General features: G+C 32.7%; 1 long non-coding RNA gene across 1 annotated transcript in view; it reads right to left on the bottom strand.

Moving 5' to 3' along the window:
• The window catches only part of LOC122201095, a 68,490-nt gene that overhangs the window by 13,022 nt on the left and 32,686 nt on the right, over positions 1 to 22,782 (bottom strand). The window lies entirely within an intron of this gene.

Raw genomic sequence — 22,782 nt, forward strand, 5'->3', positions numbered from 1 at the left:
TACCAATATTGCTAACAGTCTCCTTTTTCTCTTCCCACTTAACATAGTACGCAAGAAAACTTGCTTTTGAATGAAATGTTTTTGGTTATTTTCTTCCCATTTGTAGATTCAAATATCACACATATTTACATTTATAATTACATTCGTAACAGTTACTGTTAATTTACTTTTCCTCATTCAAAAGCACATTGTAGATGCTTCTATTCTAAATCACTTAGATCTGAATCATATTGTAAATTATTACATTGCATGTATTTTTTCATAACTGACTTTACTAAGGAATATTTAGATCAGGCTTTTTAGAAAGTATTATGGCCTGGCAGTCTATTGACATAAATTCTTTTAAACTAAGTGTTTTTGATGTTTTGTAGGCTTATTATTATTATTATCTCACTTGATTTTCCTTGACTCTGAAAAATGTTCTTGTTTTGGGGGTAGTGATTTCTTCCATTTTTTCTACTTGGTATATTAATTACTGAGCTGTTAGATTTTCTGATTCTAAAAGTCAGTATCTTTTATACTTTATTTTAAAATTTATCATGATTTCTTTGATTCTTAGGAGTGATGTGTTCTATTTATTTAACTCATTTAAACTAAAGAAACTGATTTAATTTAAGAGGGAAAAACATCCTTATGAAGTAGATATAATGACTATATTTTACAGATGAGAAAATCGAGGCACATAGGGGTTAAGTAACTAAGCCAAGGTTATATAGTCATTGTAGAGTTTATAGTCTTAACCACTTAGGTAGAATATTTCTAGTATAGTTTTGCTTTTGGCTCTGGCTTTAAGAAGATTTCAAGAAATCAGTCTATTTCATCATTTTATTGTATCAGAAAACTTTTTTTTTTTTTTGCTATTCAACATTTCTATTTAGTTTTTATCTCTAAGTTTGTTTTTTATTTTCACTTATGATTTCTTAACTGAAATTGCTAACATCTCTATTTCTTGTTGAATTGATAGTTTTTAAATTATGTTTCTATATTTTTTAAAGAACTACAATACATTGTTTTATAACTATATTTGTTAGTATGTAAATATTTTCTTCATTTAACTTGTTTTACCAGTTTATGTGTTCAACTTTTTACAGTAAAAGTTCATTTAAATAGCTAATAAATAAAAACTTAATATGGATAAGTATGGAATTTACAAGTTAAAAATGTTATATGTTCACTGCCTTCATTATTTGAATGTGTGGAACCAAAGTAGGAGACCAGGTTGTTATTTTATTTTTGTTTATTTTCTGTTTACTTTTTTTTTTTTTTTTTTTTGGTAGAATACTTTGTTGATTAAATTTAAATCTGAAGTACACTTTATGGATTTGGATGCATGGAGGCTTCTCAATATTTTATTTTCGTCCATTCTTTTTAAGTAATGTTATTCAAAAATATTTTTGTTCACCATGTTGTCTCTTTATTAAGAATGCCAATTATTCATGCTCTGCATTTCTTTTTCTATTATTAGAAATGTATTGACTTCTCTCCCTGTTTTGGAGTAGTTTTACTTGATTTGTTTTATTGCTTGATTTAAACATGATGTACTCTCATTCCTTTGAGATGCTTTTTCCTTTCTTTATATTTTTGGAGATCCCCAGCTTCAAAAAAGCTACTTAATTTTCTTGCAAAATATGGCCTAGTCTTTACCATTTAAAATGATGTTTAAACCTCTCAAGTGACATTGTAAGTTAATTCCTGAATTAACTCTTCCAGATTGCTTTATTTTTTTATACCTGAATTCATTAAAAGAAATTCTTGAAAGTGTAAATATGTTGCAGGGTAGTATATATCAATTTTTGTTCTGTTTCCTGCATAAATATTCATCACCTCTGTGAATATAATTTAGTGTATTTTTTATATTGGAGAATTTCGCTTATAGATAGCTATACTTAGTTGCTATTGAGTTGAGTTTTTAATTTTACTTTTTCTAACATTTTGAATTCTCCTTTAAGAACATGAGCTAGAGATTACTATTGTCATTTAGGTGTCATATTCCCATGCTTTGCGAACTCCTATGTCCTCTCATATACATGATATCAATCCACCTGCTGAATTTAGACATCCCTAATTCAACTGATCAGCAAATATTTATAGCTGTCATATCTGGTTCTGTTTGCCAGATCAGAGTTTGTTTTCATGAGCATGACCTTTTGTCTGCATAATAATGATTGATATAATTATTAAAATTTCAAAATTACTTTTTATTTCATGTTATAAAACAGTTACAATGATGAAAATAGTTATGTGCACATGTCTCAAACATTTAGCATAATTAAGAGAATGTTGGAAATAATAAGACCTGCTAATGGTATCAAATCATTGAATGCACATTAGATGCATGTCTATTAGAGGTGCATACAATTATAAACAAAAAGAACAAAATAAATTATATTAAAAATCCTAGAAATAAATCATCTATTATTGTGTCCATCAGGGAAAATGAAATCTAAACACTTTATATTTTTAGGATTTTTTGGTATTAATAACCTCTCCTTTGATGCATATATTGGTTGACTTTTGCATATTAAATATCACATATTTCCAGGATTACATTGTCCACAAAATGATGAAAAAAAAACTAGAACCATGAACAGATTCTGCTAAAGATACTTACTGTATCTTTTCCCTATTCTTTTTTTGTTGGAACATTGGAACATTAGTGTTTGTGTCTAATGATAGTTTTCTACATCTCTCTTTCAAAGTAAGTGGTCTGTATTCCATGTATTCACAGGGTTGCAGCTGTTTCCTTCCTTCAAGTTTTCCTTACCAATTTTGAGATTCTAGACTTAGATAAGAAAAGGTGCATAGTGAAAATGATGTTCCTTTGTAGTTATTGTCATTCAAAAGGATATTGCAGGGGCTCTCAGCACAGAGCTTGCTTCACCTCTCTCTCTGCACCTATCCAGCCTGCACGCTCTCTCTCTCAAAAATAAATAAACATTAAATAAATGGACATTGCAATATGAGAATAAGAAATAATTTCTATTTTTATAGTGCTGGAAATGTGTACTCAGAACTGGCAGTATCTTGGTTCTAACTTTCAAAGTTAAATGTTGTGGACATGAAGTCCCAAAACTGGGAACCTTTCTCTCCAAGTCTAAGAGATCGCTCTCTTTCTTCTTTCTGTCTGATTTTATTATTCTGAAGCATAGTTTAACTGATTTACCACTGGTCAGATTGAGTGCTCATTGGTCCTCCATGACAAATTAACTCTTTTCTGAAAGACTAAAAATGTCTTTTACTCAAGTATGAAACAAACTTTGCTTTATTTTAAGAATCTTTCCTTGGTAATTGAATTCAATCCAATCTTGTTGCTGGCACTTTAATCCAACCATCTCTGTAACTCAGTTGATCTCAACTTTCATTGCCCTGCTTGAGACAGACACTGATGCAGTATAATCAGGCAAATACATTCAAATGATAAAAGTCTCAGTAGGAAAAATGCTCCTTATCAGGACTATCTATCCATGAGAGGCACTCCACCATTCATATTTTACAGCTGTGGACTTGTCCTGAGGGATAAATGCATTGAAATTTCCTGTTAAAGATTAAACACTAATCTCCCAAGAGGACAACATCTATTCAGCTATTTACAACAAGGTTGTAAGTCAACACCAAGCAGCTGTTCAGTTTATTTCCTCATACAAGGATTCTTAGCTTCATAGTCTAATGAATCAACCTGAGGTTGATTTAGCCCTGCAATCACGGCAGAGTTATACAGTTTATTTGTGACTCAATAACTTAAGAGGATCCTTGCCATTTTCTCATAATATAACAAGTAAATCAATCATAAATTCATGACAGATGCAGACTCAACAAATTAGAGAGTAACCTTAGGAAAACATAACATTACTTTAGCTTTTAAAGTTGTATAAGTCATTTTGTAAGTCATTTCTGGATGAAAGCAAAAGAAAACAAGTCATGGCCTTTTCCAGCATGTTTAAAAGGTGAATTAACCCCAAGGGAGCAGACTTGTTTCAAGTAATGAGTGTGTTGAGAGAAACGGTCACAGGCATCATGAACCACAAGAAAACAGAAAACTGAACTGGCTGAGAACAGTATGAAAGATAAGTGACTTTGAATAAACTTGTTAGGAATAATTCTCTAACCATGGAACATCAGGTGACTATGTGGCCATAATTGCCCATCATGTGAACTAGGTAGTGTCAGACCCACCAAATAATAAATTTGGGTAAACCCAATAGCAATCTGTCATAAGATGGGGTATACATATGGGATTAGGAATAAACCAAAAGGGACTGGGTGTTATATGTAAGTGATGAATCACTACATTCTACTCCTGAAACCAATACTACACAATGTGTTAACTAACTTGAATTTAAATAAAAACAGAAAAAAAGGAGCAAACTAAAAGATTAATGCAAGCTGCTCATACAGATGGCCCAGATCCCATGCCATCAACAAATGTTTTATCATAACTTCTTCAGCTCACAGGTATAACCATGAGAATGCCATGTGAATAGCTGATTAAAAGGGGGTAAAAGTTCAGGCTTTGTTGAAGGTAGGGTCAGGTCAATACGTAAGTGCAGGCTGAAAATGGTTAATGGCTGTGCAATGGCACCATTTAAGAGTAGCCTAAAAGAGACTGGTAAAGAAATGTTGTCCTAATGGGTAGAATTTTGTCATCCACTTTGTGTGAAAATACAAGTGGCTTGTGGTTAGAATATATATGAACTCACAGACAATGGTGTGATGGGCTGAATTATGTCACCCCACAAAATGCATGTAGTGAAACTCCCACCCCCAGGACCTTAGAATGAAACCATACTGGGAGATAAGTTCTTTGAAAATGTGAATAAGTTCAAATGAGGCCATCAGGAGGGGGCCTAATCCAATATGACTTAATAGGACTTGTGTCCTTATAAGAAAAGAAAGATACACCAGAGATGAACACACAGATAAAAGGTCATGTCACAACATGGTAAGAAGGCGACCATCTTCAAAACAAGAAAAGCGGTCTCAGAAGAAACTAAACGCATCAAAATCTTGATCTTGGACTATAAGAATAGTAAGAAAATAAATTTCTATTGTTTAAGCAACTCAGTCTGTGGAATTTTGCTCTAGCTGCCCTAACAAACTAATATAAATGGAAAATAACTTGACTAGTTGAAAAAGAAAAGTTTGGAAGGACAGAAAATGAAAGATTGGAGACATGAAGATCTGCATCCTAGTTATGTTCAAGGAAATATGGAAATGGGAAATTAGAGAAACCATACTAAATAATGAAATACACAGAATAAACCAAACAGTTGACGTTAACAGGCACTTTCATGGCCTCTCCAGTAATGGCACAATAGTTGCTACTGTGACAAGGAGAGAAGCTATGTAGCTCACCAGAATTGATCTAACTATTGCTTCTGTCTATTGCTCAGTCTTACAGCAACAGAGACCACCCCACAGCCTTTGATACAGCACCATTTATTGAAGAAACTAACAAGTCATTTGGTGGCAAACTAATAACAGTGGGCTTTTTTTCACCTGGACAAGGGAAACATTTTATCATTACTGGGATAGACCCATGTTTTTGTATGGGGGTGCCTTTCCTGCTTGTAATGTTTTACATAGCAACAGTATCTAAGGAATTACAGAGTATTTGATCTGCTGATAATTGCATCAGACCGTGGGACAAACATAAGAGTAAAAGATATGTGGCAATAGTGAGCCCTTGATTATAGGATCCATTGGTGCTTCTGCATATTATGCCACCTTGAAGTTGCAAGCTTGACAGAGTAATGTAATGGCCTATGGAAGATATACATGAAGTATCATTTTGAAAATGATTCCTTGAGATTATGGGGAGCAATCCTCCCAAACACCATAAACCAATCAGCATTATATTGTGAGTTATCTCCAACTGGTCAGTTGCATTAGTTTGAGAATCAAGGAATGAAATTAGCAGTAGCTCTGTTTATCCTGCCTCCTAGTAACCTTCTTAGGAAATGTGTGCTTTCCACCCCTGTAACTCTGGGCTCTTTGGCTTCAGTGGCCCAGTGCTTCATAGGAAGAATACAGAACAATATTCCCATCAAACCTCCAAATACAGTAACCTTCCAATCACATTGTACTTCTCAAGACCAGTAGGCTAGGATAAGAGTCAATCCTGGCAAGGGGAAATTGGCCCTGATCATCAGAAGGAGGTAAGGCTTTTGTTACAGAATGGGGAGGATAGAGAAGAATATGTAGGAAAACCAGGTGATTCACCTTATTGTCCTTTGGTATTCCCTTGACTAATTTTGACTGTGACTGGAAAAATAAACTAATTCCACCCAAGAAAGAGAAAGTTCTCTGCTAGTTGATTATACAGAGAATCTAAAAAGGATCGAAGAGGAGATGGTGATGATATACAGTTATGCCAACAAGAGACGCTTCAAAGTCAGGGTTTGTACTTTACCAGACTAACCTTCCTCTTACAACTTTGTCCCAGGAAATGAGGCCCAACAGAATCTGAAGAAGCAATCTTCATAACATTATGTGAATCGAGTGCATCCGAGTGCCTTAAGAGACGGACTGTGGTAGATTTTATGGTGAACAACCCAGATAACCCCTTCAGCACAGAAGCAGTCGTTACTTTGGCTGCTGGGGGTTTTAGTGATTTATAGCTCTTAGCTGAATCTCTTTCTGAGACTTACCTTAGCTGTGGAAAGCGGCTTCACCCAAGGTCATTCCTCCTCTCTAAGAGAAACTTGTATTTCCTATCTAGTCAATATTGGGTATAAAAGCCTACCTCCCTTACCCAAATGAGGAATAATTTTGAATGTTCAATATTAACAGTAAAGCTCTTGCTGGAAAAAGAGATACTTTTGAGTGATTAAAGTTCAGTCTTTATGCATTTTCTCTTCTAATCTCATTTTCTAGTTAATTTATTCTCTCTACCAGGTTATATATAACATGTATACTCTGATGGGTCAGGACTTTATACCCAGACCAAAAGTGTATCTTATATTACTATATTTATCTATATTTTATTACCACTTACAGATCAAGTAGGTATCTCAAACTTAATAGGTCTATAAATGAATTATTAATTGCCCCCACAAATCAGACCCTTTTCCAGCATTCCATATCTCATGCTATTTCTATCCTTCCTGTTTCATACAGTTCTTTTAGATGTCTCTATTGTATCATACCCTAAATGGAATCTATCGGTATGTCTTATCATTGGCACTTTGGAAAGATCCAACATCTCATTACTTTCCACTACCTGTGCTACTATTACCCTAGTCCAAGGTACCATCTCATCTAATCTGTATGACTTCATTTGCATACACAATTGGTTTCTTCCTTCCACTCCTGGCTATTTTCAGTATTTTCTTTATAGAGCAGCCAGAGTGATCTTTTTTAAAATAATGGATTCATTCTACTGTTTCTCTTTTCAAACACTTCAAATATAACGTTTAAGTTTTCCTATGGATTACACTTACGAGATCAAGAAGCATAGTTACCTTGGGGCGCTTGGGTGGCTCAGTTGGTTAAGCATCCAACTTCAGCTCAGTTCATGATCTAACAGTTCCTGAGTTCGAGCCCTGCATTGGGCTCCATGCTGACAGCTCAGAGCCTAGAGCCTGCTTCAGATTCTGTGTATCCCTCTCTCTCTCTGCCCCTCCCTTGCTTGTGCTCGGTCTCTCTCTCAAAAATAAAAAAACATTAAAGTTTTTTTTTTTAATTTAAAAAGAGGCATAGTTACCTCTTGTCTTACCTCATCTCTAAGTATCTTATTTAAGCAGACAAACATGATCTGCCTAACTTAACATCTGTAGGTTGATAAGCTAGGTGATTTCTAAGAACACTTCTACACCTCATATTTTATTGTTTGAAAATGAGAGAAAAAAGCTGGGGGTAATTTAGAAGTACAACCAAGACTCATAATATTCATTACCACTGCTAACAGCAGTTCAGTTCCCATGCACAAGACACCAGGTAGTCAATTGTCGACAAAGTCACAATGGATATGGACAACTTGAAGGCAGGTGCCATATCAGTCCATTCTTATTGAGGAGTAGTACCTGTAAACATTGTTATCTCAATTGAAGAGAAAAATATTTTGTCAAATGCATTTTTCTAAATTTCACATGGTAAATTTGAGATATGTTTAAGGAAAATGTTACCTATATAGGTAATCATAGCACCAATGTTATTTGTTACTCCATATTGCTTTTCTTAATTTTTTGAGTGCATTAGTCTTAGGAGATCATTAATTCACTTTCACTCTTCTCATTAGCTCTGACTATGAATGGATACGTTACTAGATGGATCAAGCTGTAAAAAGTCTGAGCTGTCAGGGCACCTGGGTGACTCAGTCAGTTGAGCCACCCAGACTCTTGATTCCAGAACTCTTGATTCTGCCTTAGGTCATGATCCTTGGGTCATGGGATCAAGTCCTGCATCAGGTTCCCCACTGAGCTTGGAGCCTGCTTGGGATTCTATCTCCCTCCCTCTCTCTGCCCCTCTTCCCTGCTAGCTCTCTTTCTCTCCTAAAAAGAAAAAAAAGTTGATCTGTCATAAAGACTACCATGATATCATCAGACTATTTTATATACTTTGTCTTCCTCTTCAAAATGTAAGAGATGCCCTGAGGGTACATTAACAATAAAAAATTATAAATTATTATAACATAAATAAAAAATTATGAAGGAGATAATGTCCATAATTTAAATATTGTTAAAATTTTATGTAGTTAACTTTTATATTTTACATTGGACTATCATACATGTGCATGTTTGAAATGTGCTGTATTTAGTCCTAAAAAATGTTTTGTGTTTTTACTTTGACCATATGTCAACAGCCTACAGTAGGAAAAAAATTCACGTCTTTTACTTTACATAATGTGTGAAAATTGATAAAGACAGGCTATTTATTTTACACTATCAAGTCTTATGGGAAAGTTTTCTTTCCAGTCTTGGTATCAACATAATTATTATGAATTGCTATTGCTATTTTCCATTAAGCTCTGGTAAGAATTCCTTCCTCTACTTTACTCTCTGGGCAGATACTTTCCTTCTGTTAAAATGCAAGAGCTGCCTAAAATGCTGGTAATCTCAGCCACTTCATTCCTGGTGCCAGGAGAACACAGCTTTCTCTTTTCCCAGTCTATAATTTCAGTGGTGAAATAATGCATATATGTTATGCCCTAGGACTAGACCAGAGTTTGTAGTTTCAAAACCATCTTCAAATACAAAATCTTGGGTTTAAACATATTTAAGTATTTAATAGGTATATTAAAAATTTCGAAAGCCATCTGTGGAATCAACACAATTTATATCAAAATTCCAAAGGTATTCTTCATAGAAACAGAAAAACAATCCCTAAAATTTGTGTGGAACCACAAAAGACCCAAATAGACAAAGCAAGCCTGAGGAGGAAAAACAAGAGATATCATACTTCCTGATTTCAAGCTATATTACAAATCTATAGTAATAGAAAGAGTATCAGTACTGACAAAATAATAGACCCATAGCCAATGGAACAGAATAGAGAGCCCAGAACTAAAACCCCTACATATTTGGTTTACTAATATTTGACAAGGGAGCCAAAAACACCCAATGGGGAGAGGATAGTATCCTAAACAAATGGTGCTTAGAAAACTGGAAAACACATGCAGAACAATGAAATTGGACCCCTATCTTTCACCACTTGCAGAAATTAACTTGAAATGGATCAAATAATTAAACATAAGACCAGATACCATAAAACTCCTGAAGAAAATGTAGAAAAGAAGCTTCTTGACATTGCTCTTGGAATGAGTTTTTGGATAAGACACTAAAAGCACAAACAACAAAAGCAAAAATCAACAGATGAGATTACATCAAACTTAAAATCTTCTGCACAGCAAAATAAATAAAATAAAATTGCAGTCTAAAAAATGGGAGGACACTTATACACAAACTATGTATCAAATATAGGGTTAATATCTAAAATATATAAAGAACTCCAACTACTCAATAACAAGGAACAAACAATTTGATTAAAAAATGAGCAGAGAAACTAAATGCACGTTTTTTTTTTCCAAAGAAAACATGCAAATGGCCAACAGGTACACTGAAATATGCTCAATATCACTAATCATCTGGGAAATTGAAATCAAAACCACAAGGAGATACTACCTCACATTTGTTAGAATGGCTATCATGAAGGAGACAAGAGATATCAAGCATTAGCGAGGATGTGGAGAAAAGGAAATTTTATACACTGTTAGTACGACCATAATTTGGTTCACCCACTATGGGAAACAGTAGGGAGATTCCTCAAAAAATTAAAAATAGAACCACCATATGATCCAACAGTTCCAGGTTCTGCCATATGGTCCAATGGTCCTAGGTATATACCCAAAGGAAATGAAAAGAGAACATCAAAGACATATATGGAATCTCATGTTTATTGCAGCATAAATAGGAAAAATCCATGCCCATTCAAGGGATAAATAGATAAAGATGAGGTGGGATATTATTTAGCTATGAGGAAGAAAGACATCCTGCCATTTACCATGACATGGATGGACCTTCAGCACATTATGCTGAGCAAGAGAAGTCAGAAAAGACAGGTATTATATGGTATCAGTTATATGTACAATTTTAAAAAGCCAAAGTCACAAAAACAGAGAAGAAAATGGTGGTTACAAGGAGATGGTGTGGTAGTAGATAATATAGTGAGGTTGCTTAAGGGTAAAACTTGCTAAGAGTAGTAAATAAACCTTAGAGATCTAATGCACACTATGATGAATATAGACAATACTGTATTATAACCATGAAACTTGCTATGAGACTGGAACTTCATTATTCCATCCACTAAAAAGAAATGATAATTACATAAGGTGACAGAAGTGCTAATTAAAGCTACAATAGCAATCATATTATGATAAATAACTATATCAAATGAACTTGCTAGACACACTGTTGCATGTGTGTCAAATATGTTTTAATAAAAAAAATTCCTCCTCCCTTCGTAACCTGACTTTGAGCCATACTTGTTTTTAGGCAATACTTTTAATAAGTGACGCCACAGAACCTCATTATCTATGGTCACAAGTCTTCTCTCATTATGTCTGTAATATTAGCACAGATGTGCTCATCCCACTGATGACTGCCAGCAATTTATCTTTTTATTTCTCTTGATCTTATACTTTCAATTCTGCTTATTTACCAAAGGTTGTTTTCATTTTATTCCTTTTTTTATCTTTGAATTTCTACTTAAAATAAAAAGTTTATTTATTTATTTTGAGAGTTAGAGAGAGCACAAGAGCAGGGGAGGGGCAGAGAGAGAGGGAGAGAATCCCAAGCAGGCTCTACACTGTCAGAGCAGGGCCCAACGTGGGGCTTGAAATCATCAATGGTGAGATCATAACCTGAGCTGAAATCAAGAGTTTGACACTCAACTGATTGAGCCACTCAGGCATCTCTCTACTTCTCTTTTTAATGCTTATATGACATTCTTTTTAATTTTATTCCTATTTATTAGAAAGTTTAAAGTTTTCTTTGTACCAGCGATACATTTTGATGCTGAATTTATTTTTTTCTTTATCTTTTCCTGGGACATTATGTTGCAACTATTTATTTCATCCATTTGTAGAGTTGAATTTTTTTATATATAGTAGTTTTCACTGGTGGAATAAAATATGGCATTTAAAAAAATAAATTTGAGATTTCTGAGGAAAAGAGAATTAATCTTTATTATTAATTTTCGGCTTTATTTATATTGTTGTCAGAAATACTGGCCTACATAAGTTCAGAACTGTAGTTTTAAGTTTGTAGTTTTTTGGTGTTTATTTTTTTATTTTTTGATGTTTGGTATATGGTGATTTTTGATGCTGCTTTCTTGGAAAGATGGTGGCTCTCATTGATTTTAGCTTGGTTAATTCAAAATTAGGTAACCAAGGTTTATTTTATGAGGAAAAATGGATTATTACATTAATTATATGAATTAAATAATAAGAATTATATCAAAAATAATAAGATGAGGAAAATTGATTAAGTATATGAATTAAATAAGAATTATATCAAAAATAGTAAGATTTCAGTATCAGATCTATAATTAATTAGCAGACCTGCAATCGTAGCCTAATTCAGACCCTACAGCCTAGACACTGAAAAGGCAAGTAATTCAACTGCTCCATATTTCAATTTATTTTTCTGTAATAATGAAATAATATATATTATTTTGCCCAACTATTAAATTATTATAATTATACTGCAGATCCAGGAAAACCTCTTACACACACCAAAAATTTGGCATGATGTTGAGACTTATTATACACACTCACACACCCAGAGCGTATGAAAAATTTCATCACTCATATAATGATACATCCTGTGGAAAACCAATATGTTCCCAACCATGTCTAAAAAGGGCATGAGAGAACAGAGAAAGGAAACTGGCTTGGTGTGTTCATTTGGGATGGGGCTGGGGTGAAGGTTCCTACTCATGGCTTGAGCTTCAAACCAGTGACAAAGGAAGGGGCACCCTGGCTTTCTTACCATCTTGTCCAAATGTGGGGCAAAAGGGGAAGAGGGAGGGATGAGATTTAAAAGTGACAGCTGTCAACACAGATATATGGAGTCAGATTATTAGAATAAGGATTATATGTGACAATATTTGCAGATTGCTTAGGTAGTGGTTATTTTTATTATCATTATTATTATAATAAATAAACGATTTATTACCTCAATTTCTTACCCACAATCTGTAAAAGAAGGAAGGTATCTGAAGTTTGAATGAGTTTCCAACAAACTTGAGCTATAGCTAAATTGCCATATGACAAGAGCAAAGACAAACTCTGTTTTGGTTCACCATCTTTACACTTTCCATGATTTCCTCCAATACTTTCTTTGTAGCTATCCAATGTATTCCTACTTGTGACCATATTAGGATACATATAGTCTACATACATGGAAAGGACATCCAATGAAACTTTCTTAGCATATACAGCTAACAGGAATTCATAGAAACAATAAAAATTCGAATTATCTGGGGAAATATTCTTTGTATTTTGCATTAAATCAGACCAATTCTCCTTTTTACCTACCATTGATTTGAATTAAGAAGGAAGGTAAGTGAACTACATATTTCATAGTTTTAGCTGGTTAGTATATATAAGCATGCCATTATTCTATTCCTGTTTACTAGAGATATGTAACAATCTAGGGCTAGTGATAGTGTTAAAATGTATTATAAAGGTTGTTTCTCATATCTCAGAGATGCCATTGCCCAGCGATTAAATCGTATAATTATTTTTACTTTATTTTTCAGGGGAGAACAAAGATAATTACTACAATATACCAGGTGTATTTTAAAGGATTGATTCTTCATCTCCCATCCTCACTTCAGACCAGTCTAATTTGATTTATTCCCTTCGACTACTTGATAGTGCTGTGGCCTGGCACTCTCACTTTCCATATTGCCAGATGTACAGTGGTCACTTGACTATCCTCATATCACTCTGCCAGTTAGCACTGTGCAAAATATTGACGAGTCCATTACTGGGGTGGAATGGAGGGTATTTTTTTTCTCCAGCCTCATTTTCTGCTATTACTCAATCTCCTTAAGTCTTATCCTATGTTCCACCTATAAATGAAGGCTGTCTGCAGCACTGGTCCTGGACCTTCTTTTCTCCTCTACTTTTTCTCTGAAGCAATCTAATTCATCCCATTATTTAAATGGCATCTATCTACCAAGGTCTTTCAAATATTAAAATTTGGGTCATCAATTTATGATGATGAAAATACTATTACAAAAATATTCCCCCATATTCAACGTATTCATTTAGTTGTGGAATGCTGAATTTTAAATGTAGGTTAATTTTATTGCAATTGTTGATGGATTAGCTTTAATTGTAAAGTAAGTTTTTCTTTAACCTACATACTATGAGAATAATAAATTTCCATAATTTTAGCATATCTTTCATTTTGGAGATGTGTCTAGTGGCAAATCCGTTTACAGCTGTTTAAAACAATCTCAAATTTATTGAAAGGATAAATATGTCATCAATAAAAAGCAAGGTTCCCCTCATTAAAATAGAACGGAATTATTTTTTAAAATGTGTTGTTTTTCTTCTTTTTTTCTCTTTATCACTATTGCACACTCTCAGGCAATCTGCAGAGGCTTTAGGGGTGCTTTGGCATGATTAAATTTATGCCATATTAAAGTGTAGCTTGATTAGTAAAATTGAATACAATGAGATTATTAATTAAAGATGGAATTTGTTCTACAAATTTCATAAAAAAATAAAGCAGTATCTTTCTGTTATTATTACTGTGCCTGCTTACCACATGTCATTAGGTCTTTATTTAAGAATACTAATTTTGTTACCACTGAGCTAATGAGTTCTCCCATGCAAATTAAAATATGTGGTTTTCATTATCTTATCTTTCACCACTGTCAGGAAGAGTTTTTATAATATTTGACATTTCAGTGTATTTTAGCAAGTGTAGGGATACTTAGAATTACTGAACCATCGTTTTCTTTATCACAGGAAATCAGAAATACATTTTGTTTTTATTCTATTCTACTTCATCCTGGTTTGATACAGTGAATAAAAAAGAGAACTTCCAGACAGTTTTAAAGACTTTATAAAAAATGTAAAGGGGTCTATTTATTTTATTAGAAATTTCATTTCCCAGTTGCTTGGCTAATCCTTTCTCTATTTGCTATTTTATTGTTCTTATCCTTGGTAAGGTTTTTTTGTTTTGTTTTGTTTTTATTTTTAAAAAACAAAATCAATACTCATGCTATAGTATTAAATAAATCACATCCTCAACAATGAAATACAGGGGTACCTGGGTGGCCTAGTCAGTTAAGCATCTGATTTCAGTGAGGTCATGATCTTGCAGTTCTTGGGTTCCAGCCCTTCATCAGACTCTGCACTGTGGGGAGCCTGCTTGGGACTGTCTCTCTCTTCCCCCCCCTCTCTCTCTCTGCCCCTCTCCCTCTTGCTCTCTCTCTCAAAATAGACTTATTTTTTCTAAAAGAAAACAATGAAATACAAATCAACAACATCCCTGTGAGTAAAATATTTCTAGAGAACACTGTGTGGCAAAGATGCTTACTATAGGAATAAAAGGGAAGTGTTCCAAGGTGTGCTAAATGATGATTCTATCAAACTACCCTAGGATATAGGTCTTTAGTATCTGTGTTTTCTCTTAACGTGTTTGCCAAACTGCCATTCTTAATCAGAAGGGCTTATTACTCCCCAAATAATTATTAATAAAGTAACTCTAACTAGAAGAAGACAAGGTTCCCAATTTGGGAACATTTTGCCCCAGGCCTTTTCTTTAAAGATGATAGATAGATAGATAGATAGATAGATACATGATAGAACACGAGATTGGTAGATTATCCTAAAAAGTTTGGCAGCACAAAGCTTCTTTTTAGGACTAAATTCAAAAAAATATTGTCTGATTTCTATGGTGCCTTTAACAGCTTCTTTATGGCAGGTTTTCAGTCTGGTCAAGGTTGTTCTGTGGAATTGTTCACCTGAACTTTGCATAATTGAAAGATGCTATTGTTTTCTTTTGGCCTGCCTATGGGTTTAGACAGCTGTTTCTCCAACAGGCAGTAAACTGGTAAACAAAAACACGGCACTTTCTGGACAGCTGTATAAAGGCATAAGAAAGAATTTATTAAGCTTTTACTGTCAATATGATAACTGCTTAGCCTATTTTTTTGCATAAATTCTGCTCGGTAGCATTTCTGTGGATAATTGTTTCGTTTATTTGCTACAATAAAAATATTTTAATCTACATGATCATAATGATGAAAATAAATATATAACACTTATCTTTCTTTTTCATCATACTGTCATTTATCTAATTTGATAATGCTGAAATAACTGGAGGAAGCAGGTGTAACTAAACAGGAATGAAAGCAATAATATTGGATTTTTACTCTATGCTGATTTGAGCTTTTCAAAAAGGCCATTAAATATGTCTCTGTGCTCATACCATTTGGTTTTGCAAAAACTGGCATTGATGACAACTAGACACATCATCAAGTCAACAAAAATAAGTGGTAAATAATAGAACGTAGTGCAAATTTTTATTTATCTAAAAAATAAGTTCACTCCAGGAGTGCCTGAGTGACTCAGTCAGTTAAGCATATGATTCTTGACTTCGGCTCAGGTCATGATCTCAGTTTGTGGGTTTGAGCCCCGTGTTGGGCTCTGCGCTGACAGTGTGGAGCCTGTTTGGGATTCTCTCTCTCCCTCTGTGTCTCCCCCTCCCCTGTTCACACGTACTCTTTCTCTTGCAAAATAAATAAATAAACATTTAAAAAAATGAAGGTAACCAATGGACTAGATGTTTAATTACGTATTCTGTGGTAGATGAAGAGAGTTCACGTTATTTATTAGATTGTACATAATATGTAATGTGTATATCTGCATATCTGTACATATATATGCATTTTATATAAATTACTTTGTTAACTTTTAGTTTGCATCGCTTATGTATATATTTTATAGATCATAATTTCATAATAAATGAAAAACATAAAAAATGAAGTTGACATGGATTAAACAGCATGCATTAAATGTCTCTGTCCTAGGGACAGTAATGACAAGAGACCTCATTTAGTTTATGCTACATAAACTCCCTGGGGTAATGGGGAAGTTATTATTTGGGTCATTGTATATAACTTTCAAATTAAAAATCTTACAAAAATTATTTTTCCAAACCAATCAACCACAAGACTAAAAAAACATATTTTTACATAAAGACTTTTACCTTCTCTTTAAAAATAACACAAAATTTATTTTATTTAGATTCATTTCCAAACTCATTGCTCTCGTTAGAAAAAAAGTAAAAACGGTTGCTTTTAAAAGCATGTGAAACTACATTAATTTTCTTCTAGAACATTTAGCTTCAGGTATAAATTTTCCTTGTATTAAATTGACACAGAGGAATATAAAAGCACTTTCAAAAAATGTAAAGAAAGTCAAGCTATATTTAGGTTATGAAGGCTTAGGTATAAGGAGGAGAAAGCCAGAGAACTAATTTTTTTCTTTAAACAGCTGATTTCTTCCCTAATGCTAATATTTTACTTTTTCTGGAATCCATTATTATAAATCGAGAAATTGTAATATGCTTAATTATAAGCCATTTCATTTCTAATACTTGCCTAAAGTTTAGTAAGGAAACTAATTCCTTCTCTGAGTCTCCAAGTCTGATTTTTTTTTTAATTCCCAAACATCGATATGTAGTTATCTTCAAACACAATGTAAATGTTCTCTTTTCCTCACATTTCTATTTGATAAGTTTTGACCTGGAAAATAGTTTATATATGTGTACCTTAAAGAAATCTTGAAGAAATATGTCAAATATTACATAATTTTAATGTATAATTTTAATAAACAGAACAAAAACAGTTTTTTGTTATTTGCATGTTGTTGCTATATTTCTATGTATGTTATTATATTGTTATTAATAATGACTTTATTAAATTTAAACTATGATCTTTTCCTAGTTTATATATATATGCTTTATATTTATATAAAACATACTTAACTTTTTTCTGAAAAGCGAAGCATGCCTACTTGCATACTCCAATATTTGAGTTCCTCAACTGCTTTTTAAATCTGATGGTAAGTTTCTTAAAAAATACACAGAAGAAAAAAAAAAATACACAGAAGATATGTATGTTAATATATTTATATCATATCTTTTAATATTTAACCCTTATCTGTATGGATTTTATTAATTTGAAATTTTTATTATACTATCCTATTAGAAATTAAATAAGGATATTAATATTATATAATTTGTTTTTATAAAATATTTTATTTCTTATGTATAGTATACAAATGAATCACATTTAAAACTGAGATTTAATAAGTAAGTTTTCTAGGCATTTAGCATTTAATACTTACATATTTCTCCCTATAACCATGTCTTCACATCTTCCTGGTATAGCATGTTTTGCCTTTAAGCTCAAATATATAATATTTCAAATGGCTTAAACTAATTATCATTTGACAGCAATGTGTGATGTTTTATTAAATAATATAATAAGAAAATTGATAAAAATGTAAAGCTGTTGGAATGTTATCTGCATTTATTTATAATTTGTAATTATATTTTTCTTGGGGTAGAAAAGATACATGTAAATATAGCCAAAAAAACACCGAATCAAATATGGAATAAAAAAAATGACTGACAGGTGTGATCTTGAAAAAAAAACATAATCAGCATGGCAAAGAGATGCTAAAGATGAACTATAAACAAAATATAAACAAGTTCCAAAGACAAATGATAAACTGGGTAAAAAAAAAAGTGACAGGAACATATATTGCTAATTCTCTAAAACTTTCTACCAATTCATGTAGACTAGTCCTTCATTAGGAACATGGGCAAAGTTAATGAAAAAACAAATCCTACATTAAAAATAAAAATGTGGAATATGTTCAGCTTTACTAGTAACTCTCAATTTAAAAATATAATCTTTTGATTTATTGCATTTTTAAAAATTATTAACAATGACAAACCCATACTTGGTAAAATGGAAAAAATACATGTTTGAAGCCCAATTTATAAAACTGTAAATTGTTCCCAAGCTTCTGAAGGGCAATTTAACAATGTATATCATCTAAAACTTGTATATCATTTGTCCTACCTGTCTTTCAAATAGAAATTTATATTGAGGAAGGGGATGATGAACAAAATGGGTGAAAGGGAATGAGAGAGACAGGTTTCCAGTTACGGAATGAATAGAACATAAGAACAAAAGGAACAGCACAGGGAATATAAACAATGATTTTGTATAACATTACATGGTGACAGATGGTAAGCAGACTTGTGATGAGCATAGCATAACATATAGAAAATTTGAGTCACTATGGTGTATACCTAAAACTAATGTAACATTGTGTGTCAGCTATATTCATATGAAAAAATATTTTTTAGGAGAAAGAAATTTTTACTAGGGAGTTAATTGTACATGTCAGCTGGCTTCTCTCCCCATGGTTATCTATTATACTATCATTTATACAGTGCAATGGTGAAAAATGAAATTTGCCTAAAAACCATAATTAGGGGAGTGGATTAATAAATTAAAATACACTTATATAATAGAATTCTAGGCAGCCATTAAAATGGCAATGCACATTTAAACTATTCACGTGGAAAGGAATACATATTGTTCATTGAAAAATGCAGGGTCCATAAATATAAGACCTTGTTAAATTAAAATGTTATACTACATTTGCAAAGTTATACGTGTTTACCTTAATATTAAAAATATTTACCAAGACATTAGCAATTATTTTCTTTGAGTGGCAGGATTTCAATGAATATTATTTCTGCTATTTGTTGCTTATGCTTTTCTGAAAACTTAAACTGGTAATTGTGCTGATTTTTTAAATTTTTATTTTTTTTAATTTAAATCCAAGTTAGCTAATATGTAGTGTAATAATGATTTCAGGAATAGAATTTAGTGATTCATCACTTATGTATAACACACAGTGCTCATCTCAACAAGTGTCCTCCTTAATACACCTCACCCCTTTGCTCTTCCCCCCCACCCAACACCCACCAGAACCCTCACTTTGTTCTCTGTATTTAAGAGTCTCTTGTGGTTTGTCACCCATTCTATTTTTATATTATTTTGCTTCCCTTCCCTTATGTTCATCTGTTTTGTATCTTAAATTCCACACATGAGTTAAATCATATGATATTTGTATTTCTCATTGGATCCAGCCCCGTGTTGGGTTCTGTGCTGATTATGGAGCCTGCTTAAGATTCTCTCTCTCTCTCTCTCTCTCTCTCTCTCTCCCTCTCTCTCTCTCTCTCTCCTGTCCTTCTTCTGCCCCTTTCCCGTTTGCTCTCTCTCTATATATCTCTAAAACAAGTTTAAAATGTCATGTACAGTAGCATCAAATTTAAATATATCATAATAAATCTAACAAAGTATATTAAGATAGCCACAGTAAAACTAAAAAAGAGGAGAGAAAGAGAAATTAGTAAACCCCTAAATAAAGAGGAAAATACATTACATTTACAGATTGGAGGAAAATGTTTAAAGATATCCATTTCCTCAATGGTAATTTTTTAATTTACAGGAAAATAAATGAAATTGCTTGAAAGATTTTTATCTCAAATTGACAAGCTCAATCTAAATTTATATGGAATATTCAACTCTAAAGCACTGAAAATAATTCTTTAAGAAGGAATTATTTACTTAAATTCATTTAATCAAATTATTTACTTAAATTTAATTAAATTATTTAAGAAGGAGAGGGAAAAGGAAGCAGCTTTGTAAGACTTAGATTATTAAATGTAATACTTACGAAGCTAGAATAGTTGACTGTGTAGTATTGGCATAAAGGTAGACAAATTGATTAATGGGAAATAATAAAAAGTCCAGGAATAGATTCACACATACATGCAGTATGATTCATGACACGATGACAATGTGGTATAAAGGGATTCAACATCCTTGTCAATAAAATGGGAATAAATACCTCCTAAAGAGTGGCTGTGAGGACTGAGATAATCACTGTGAGTTTCCAACCGAGTATTCAGTACATTTTACAGCTGAGTAGGTGCCGGCTGTTAATTTACTACATCCAACAAATTATTCTTCTTGTCATATAATTACTGTTTATCATTTCATTTGGAAACAACTGCTTCTAAATAATTTCATTTATTTCCGAAATATAACTACCATTCCTGCTTCATAACCCATAGTCATTTTCTCCAATTCAAATCTATTTTCTCTGCCTTTAGGCCTGACTATTCACTTGTCTCCCTACAATATGTTCTTAAAACAGCATTTTTATGTATTTAAAATTGCTTTATGAAGAATGTAAGTTCTCTTCTTTTCCTTTTCTTTTACGTTTATTCATTTTTGAGAGACAGAGACGAGTGTGAGTGGGGGAGGGGCAGAGGGAGAGGGAGACCTAGAATCTGGAGGAGGCTCCTGGCTCTGAGCTGTCAGCACAGAGCCCCCAGGGCTCAAACTCATGAACCACAAGATCATGACCTGAACTGAAGTTGGATGCTTAACTGACTGAACTACCCAGGCACCTCTCTTCTTTTTCTTTGTATTCTGGGGCTTAACTAGACCTCCCTTTTTGGAAATCATAAACTTAACCATTGTCATAGAACATTCTGGATACTTATACTGTGTAATTTTTCTGTTTATGGTTATGGAAATAGCCAAATCAATTCATGGCTTAGAATCCTGTACAATCTACCCAGATACCCAAATTCTGAATGGAATATCAAAGGAAGTAATCTGCTCTAGGTAAATGGAATATTATTCCTAAATGTACTGAAAAAAAGCAAATTTGCTTTCAGAAAAAGACTATGCTTGCCATTTCTTTTTTTTTTTCTTCTGAGCCTAAATATATTTTTCAGTGTGTATACAGCAAACACTAAGATGTCATGTGAAATGACCAAAGCCAATTTTGTCTGCCTTCCTATACTTTAGATTTTTTCTCTGATTTAAAGCATTTAATCACATCTAATACATAAGATAGCCATATGAGAAGACATCTTTTGATTGAATGTAAGAATGGTGATTATATTTGTTGGTATGACCACTTTAAACCATAAAAATGTATGAAAGCGCCACATGAAGCCCATTTCCTATAGACACTGAGTACAGATCATCAGAACTGATAACTGGACCAAAAATCAGTTCATGAGCAAAATACTTATTTTCATCTGCTGATTTCCATGACAACTGAACTGGTATAAATAATGATTTATCTGTTTCTCTTACCCAGATGTCTATAAACATCAAATCATCTTTAAATTGGATTTAGATTTATCTTGAGATTAGTATACTGCACCTAAATAAATAGCATTCACCCTTTCAATACATGTATATAACTAAAGTTTTCTTTTAAATGACCACGTAAAGGAAGAGTGAACCTCAAAACCAGATAGCATTGTGAAAAGCACATTATTTCAAGCAAGTCTTTCAATTCACAGCGTACAGGATAGTTAATGAATCCAACTGATTTCTATTTTCTTCCCATAAAATTACTATTTTGTTTTACTACCCACTGAGACTGAAAACAAGTTGAACAGAACATATTTAAAGCAACTCCCTGTTCTACTATAAATATATAAAATGCACTGCTGAAAATTAACATTTGAATCAAAATATAATGTTGATTTAATTTTTTACTGGTATGCCAACAATAAGACCCCTTTCCCTCAGGAATATAGCTTGGTAAGCACACAGGTGCAATGTTTCATTTTGTACAAATTTTGCAAATTATGTTTTCTAAAAATAATCAGAGAACAGTATTAATTCATCCTTCGTTTTATAAAAATAAATGCTAAGATATGATAAATAAGACTTGATTTTAGCTGCTATAAAAATGCCATCATAAAATTTATTTCTTAAATGTATGAACCAAAAGTTTTCAAGGGTGGTCAGGAATCTGTGCTATTTTTTTTTTTAAGAGAGAACCCATTTGCCCACAGTGAACACAAATATGCTATAAGCTGCAAACATTACAATTTTAGGATAAAAATATAGTTTGAAATAGGTCTATAATGATCTCTTTCTCTCTGGAAGGTGTATTTCCTCAGTCACTTAGTCTGAACACTTTTTTACACACAAGTACAGAAGAACTCTTCTATTTTAATACCAATCTTGCAACAATTTGAGAGGTAATGTAACTTGAAATTTTATAGACAACAAAATAATTTACAGTTGCCATATTTTAGATTTAAAATTATTTAAATTTACCAGAATGTAAACCATATATAAACTCTATAAATATCAAAGGTATTTATATCTACTTATTATTCTCTAAATAGTAGTTAA

The sequence above is a fragment of the Panthera leo genome, chromosome A1 (assembly GCF_018350215.1).
Source record: "Panthera leo isolate Ple1 chromosome A1, P.leo_Ple1_pat1.1, whole genome shotgun sequence".
NCBI classification, from domain to species: Eukaryota; Metazoa; Chordata; class Mammalia; order Carnivora; family Felidae; genus Panthera; species Panthera leo.